This window comes from Symphalangus syndactylus, chromosome 6 (genome assembly GCF_028878055.3).
Source record: "Symphalangus syndactylus isolate Jambi chromosome 6, NHGRI_mSymSyn1-v2.1_pri, whole genome shotgun sequence".
Classification (NCBI taxonomy): Eukaryota; Metazoa; Chordata; class Mammalia; order Primates; family Hylobatidae; genus Symphalangus; species Symphalangus syndactylus.
The window spans coordinates 21,625,935-21,631,889 of NC_072428.2; the positions used below are offsets into that span (position 1 = coordinate 21,625,935).

Here is a 5,955-nt window from a genome sequence, read left to right on the forward strand (position 1 = left end):
AACCTGATCCAGGAGTTCATGATATCATCAGGGACCCAGCAAAAGTCCTCTGAAATTTGATTTGTCCTAACCCTTCTCAATGTATTAACTTCATCCTCAGGCTAACTTCTCTCATGGAAGCAAACAGATAGTTGCAGTAGTTCTGGGATTTGCATCCTCATATTATTCAATCTTGAGGAAGAGAGTTCTACGTTCCAACATTTCCAGCCAAAAGTCCTGAGATTCACTCTGATTGTTCCATCTGAGGTCACGCCATCTGAGGTCACTGTTCCATCTGAGGTCACATAGATAACCCTCACCAAGGATGCAGAATGCTGTGATCTGCTCAGCCTGGGTAGTGGTTCCATGTCTGGAGTTGAAGAAAGAGCTAGTTTCCTCAGAATCACATAGTTCCCCATATAAACTGAGAGCTCACAGAAAGAGAAAAGAGAAGAATGTAAACTCAGAAGGAACCAAGAAGAATTCATTACATTATGAAATCTGGCCAACCAGGAAGTGAATCCAAATAAAGAAGTACAAGATGAGCAATAAATGTGAAAGAACAGGTAGCAAATATTTGACACACATAGATTTAGATCTAAGACTAAACAACTTTGGGATTTTGGTCCTGATTTTGTCAAAAAGAATAAAAGTATTTAAACCTCAGTAACTTAAAAATAAAAATAGACTAACCCAAATCAGTAAGTAGGAAAAGGAAAATATGAGAAACAACACAAGAGTTAATTTTATCATCTTTTACAGCAAGGAGCTAACCAATCCTATCTAAAAATGAATGGATTTTGTAAAAGCATAATTACTCCAATGTCAATCTTTTCATAGTTTTATTTTTATAAAGATACATGTATCTTTTGAAGACACCATATATTAAAAGAACATTTATTTGAATTGACTCCATCTCTTTTTCTTCAAATTGAGTTCAAGTCAAATTGACTAATTTTTAATTTTTAAATAGCATGTCAGGTTGTATTATTATAAAATTATTTTCTGTATTAATATGACTCAGATACAAAGTTTTGCAAATCTTGATTCACTGCACCCTCTCAGTTTCCACCCCTCAATCGTCTATCTTTTTATTATTCTAGAAGCCTGGAAAGGTGTCTACCAAAAGTATACAATGATTCTTTTAGTTGTGAGATTTGTAGTGTATATTTTTTAACTTCCTTTGTATTTTCTATATTTCTTCATTTTTTAAAATAATGATCAGACATCAGGTTTTTTTAAGTTATAATATTAGAAATGAAAATGATTACTGCCTTTTAATGGAAATTAAATTCCATGCTTTGGGGGAGGCTTTCCTGGCTGCCAGGACCAGAGATCACCTTTCTTTTTTCTGCCATCCTGTATCCTAACTTTGCATCACTCACACACCAAACATACTCCCTGAGACCAACACTGTTAGTAGACATGTAGCGTATTCCTGCTGTAGGAGCTCCCTGAGGGTCCAATCTGTGATTCCATCATTAGCATTGCTGGGACCAACCAGACTCAAGAAAAGGCAACATCTCTCAAGAGTTTTGAATTTCAAATTACACGTGGTGCCCCAGGGACCTGTTTATTTTTGTGTTTTTGGCAAAAGTCTACTTCCTGTTTCTAAGAAAGCAGACTCAAAGAAAGAAGGGACTTCACTTAGCTGTTCAAACCTCAGGCAGTGCTTCCTTTAGCAGTTTAGGAGTTTCACTGAAAGAAATGCCATTGCTTGGGAGCTGGGTTCAAATCCTAATTCTGCCACTTGGGAAATTTACACAATCATTCTGAAATTTACACAATCATTCTGAATCTCAGTATCTTCCTCCCAAGGGAAGGGAGCACCTAGCTCACAGAGTTAAGTGAAATAATAGATAATAAGATAATAATGACAGCACCTAGCTCACAGAGTTAAGTGAAATCATACAGGTAAAGTGCAGTACTTTGTCTGACACAGAGTAAACACTTAATGAATACCAGCCATCACTGTTACCTGTAAGCCAGGTCCCCAAGAAGCGGTGTTAGCAGATGGGGAGACAATTCTTAGATCCAAAAGGACAGCATCCCTTGGAATTGGCTAAGTATGTCCAGGGATCCAGGCTCTGCTGATTTTTCTCCACTCCCCTCCCACCTACTCAACCCTAAAACTCCACTAGAGATGGCTCAGCATTCACTTTAGCTCCCAACCCATTCTAGGGGGATAAGGGAAGCCATTTTTAAATAGTGTGGCTGAGATATAAACATTTAAAGAAATGTTGGACATGATTCAAACCTATTTTCACAAATTCCTGGAACTTTCTGTTTGGAATGGCCTGACATGATCTAGTCCAATCTATTGATTTACAGTGATTTACAGTAAAAGAAACTAAGGCAATAGAGTTTTTAAAACTTGTGTAGGATCCATGGCTACTTAGAGTTACAGCCATGCCTGGAAACCAGGCATCCTGTCTCCCTGCAGTTCCCTGTTATTGATCATACTGCAATGTAATACCCTGGTTATTTGGTTCTCTTCCCCATAAGTATAAGCTCCCACTTAGAACCTCCGCTTTTTCATGAGGAAGCTGAGGCTTAGAGACGTTAAGCTACTTGTCCAAGGTCACCCACCTTGTAAGTGAAGGTATGTGAATTAAAACAAGAGTTGTTCCAACTCAAAAGCCTGTGCTTTTTACTCTGTTAGCCTGTATTCCAGTTTCCTTACTAAAGAAAGAATGCAGCCAGGCACAGCGGCTCATGCCTGTAATCCCAGCACTTTGGAGGCCAGAGCGGGAGGGTTGCTTGAGTCCAGGAGTTCGAGACTAGCCTGGGCAACATAGCAAGCCCCTGTCTCTAAAAAAGAATTTTAAAATTAGCCAGTCGTGGTGATGTGTACCTGTAGTCCCAGCCACTTGGGAAGCTGAGGCTGGAGAGCTGCTTGAATCCAGGAGGTCAAGAGTGCAGTGAGCCCTGATTATGCCACTGCCCTCCAGCCTGGGTGACAAAGTGAGATCCTGTCTTAAAAAAAAAAAAAAAGAGAGAGAGAGAAGAATGTGCATCAATGGAGGCAGCATGGCGGAGTAAAACTGGAAGTGAGATGGGCTGTCATGCTGACCTACTGTGTGAACTTGGACCACTCACAACCTTGTCTTCAGTCTGTCTGGTGCAATATGGCAGCACCTAGTGCAGTGAACCTTGATTGTCATCAGTTCATAGCTGAAAGTGTTGAATAAGTAAAGCACTTATCTCCTGCACCATGAAGCCATGTCCTTCACTTCTCCTTGCTTTCTCTCTCATAGGAAACCTTGGTGGAGAGTCCAGCATAGGCCCAGGGTCTTGCAATCCACATCCAGGTGAGACGTGTCCTCAGGTCAAACCTAAGAGATGCCCTCTGTTTTCACAGCTTCAGCAGGGATCATCGATTCTATCTAGTGTGAATACACGGTTTGTTTTCCTTCTTCTCTTTCTGTTTGCCATTGGAAAAGTCCATTAGTGCTGAGTGACATGACTAAACAGTAAAGGAGAGAACAGTTGATGTGTTAATAACTCTTAGGTAAATACCATTTGTTATTGTCACTGCTGAGGCTTTCAGACAGATGGCACCATTCCTGGTCCTGGACTGTCCTCTTGTTGGCTCTGTCTTTCAGCAACCTGGAAAGACAGGTTTGGGAAGGGAAGGAGTCTGAAGGGGATTGGTGAGCAAGAGGAAGGAAGGGTATGGGAAAGGAACAGGGACCCTGAAAGAGACACAGAGAGCAAGAGAGAGAAGGGCAGGCAGACATACAAACATACAACACATACACACGCACACACATGGCATGCACACACATGACACACACATACACACAGTGAAGCAGAGAGAGAAGACAGAAGTGTTGATTAATGGGATCTTTTATGAGGTTCCAGGAACATTCTGTGTACCTTCCTCAGAAGTGCTGGGACTTTTGCATCCATCATTTCTTAGCAGCGCTGACATGGTCCCTCTGGTTCCATACATCTGCCCTTCCACCAATGTTTAGGATGTGCAGTTTTTCCTGCCTGACTTGGCTGTGGCTCAGAGGGAAGATGATGTTGGCTGGATTTGAGGAATCAGCACAAGAAATTTGCATGATATCACCATGGAGGCCAGGAGGAAAAAGGAGCTTCCCTGAAGATGTCTCTGCTTTAAGGATGGAAGAGCCCTGTGAATATGGGAGGACCATGGCCAAGAAGATTCACATTGGGTGGGATTTTTGAAGAGGAAAGTGGGAAGACTGGCTTCTCCTTCTAGCCAAGAGCCTGGGTGACCTTGAGTTTGTTCTTTAAGCTCTCTAAACTCTTATGAGAAGAGTTTGTACCAAATAATCTTCCAGCCCTGTGACTATGATTTTAAGGCAGATCAGATATCAAATCCTCTTTGAATCTTAGTCCTTACCCAGGGATGGTCAGGTATGCCCTTTAACACAGGGCGAAATGACTTAAAGACACCATGTTGACTAGTTATCATTGCATTCCCATGCTAGACACTCTAAATATTAATACCTCTCTTTGGGTCATCATAAATTCAAAAATAAGTTTCTTACTTTGTTTAATGCTTAATTATTTTCTTAATGCTTTCAAAGGAAGACAATAGAGCATCATGTTTAAGACCTAAATTCTGGTTTCAGCCAGGCAGAGGTTCAAATATCAGCTCTTCCACATCAGCAGAATGAACTCAGGTACAATTCTTCACCTCTCTGAACCTCAATTTCCCAAACGTGTCTCGTGAGATTAGAGTGAGGGTTACAAGAAAAAATAAAATCAAAGTGCTTTGCACAATGCCTGCACATATAAACCCTTTAAAATTATGAAATTGGCTGGGTGTGGTGGCTCACACCTGTAATCCCAGCACTTTGAGAAGCTGAGGTAGGTGGATCACCTGAGGTCGAGAGTTCGAGATCAGCCTGACCAATGTGGAGAAACCTCATCTCTACTAAAAAAAAAAAAAATACAAAATTAGCCTGGCGTGGTGGTGCATGCTTGTAATCCCAGCTACTCAGGGGGCTTAGGCAGGAAAATCGCTCGAACCCGGGAGGCGGAGGTTGCGATGAGCTGAGATTGCGCTATTGCACTCCAGCCTGAGCAACAAGAATGAAACTTCATCTCAAAAAAAAAAATTATGAAATGAACAGGGGCTAGAATCTGTTTGCTCGATTCCCCCAACAACACTGGGAAGAAGGTATGTCCTCATTTCATAGAAGAAGAAACTAAGGAATGGAGAAGTGACAGGTTCATAGTCTCCAGCCAGTTAGAGTTGAAGTCAGGACCAGCAAGAAAACAGCCTGTACCTCCCTTATATCGTTATGAAGTTTCTTGAGGCTGATCTTTCAAGAGGCTAAACTTTGAGGCAGAGAATGGGAAGAAAGAAGGGGGCTGAGGATTTAATCTTGGGGAACACAGTTAGAAGAATGGGAAGAGAAAGAACTGAAGAATGAATACTCAGGAAAGCAGAGGGCAAGAATTTCATTGGTGCAGAAAACAAGGGCTTAGATTATTTTCCAAAATTAAAGGGGGTAGGGTGTCACCAGTGTCAAAAATCATAAAGTCAAAAGAAAGGCCTTGGAATTTGAAAACAAGCATGTCCTTTATTTATTTATTTATTTATTCTACAAATATTTATGGGGTCAGGGGGACATGTCAGGCACATCCTTGCTCTAGGAACACGTTGGTCAACATGGAAGTTTCTGGCCCCTGCTCTCTGAGAGCTTATGTTCTAACAGGGATAAGAAATACTATAAAAGTAATGAATTTTGGGGGGTGGGAGACCAGAGTTTTATTATTATTCAAATCAGATTCCCCAAGCATTCGGGGAGCAGAATTTTTAAGGATAACTTGGTGGGTGGAGGGAAGCCAGTGAGCCAGGAATGCTGATTGGTCAGAGATAAAATCGTAAGGACTTGGTAAACTAATGAATTTTAAAAAATAATTTCAGATACTATAAGTTCTGTGAAGATTAAATGTGGACAATATAATAGGAAGCAATGCGAGTCAGGGGGGTAG

The 5,955-nt window shown here is 41.2% G+C and overlaps 1 long non-coding RNA gene across 1 annotated transcript; it reads left to right on the plus strand.

Moving 5' to 3' along the window:
- Nucleotides 1-326: 326 nt before the first annotated feature.
- Nucleotides 327-4,440, plus strand: LOC129484248 (uncharacterized). Its single transcript, XR_008658393.2, has 3 exons — nucleotides 327-545; nucleotides 3,237-3,290; nucleotides 3,957-4,440. It is a non-coding gene; the product is annotated as an uncharacterized lncRNA (long non-coding RNA).
- The last annotated feature ends 1,515 nt before the right edge of the window (nucleotides 4,441-5,955 follow it).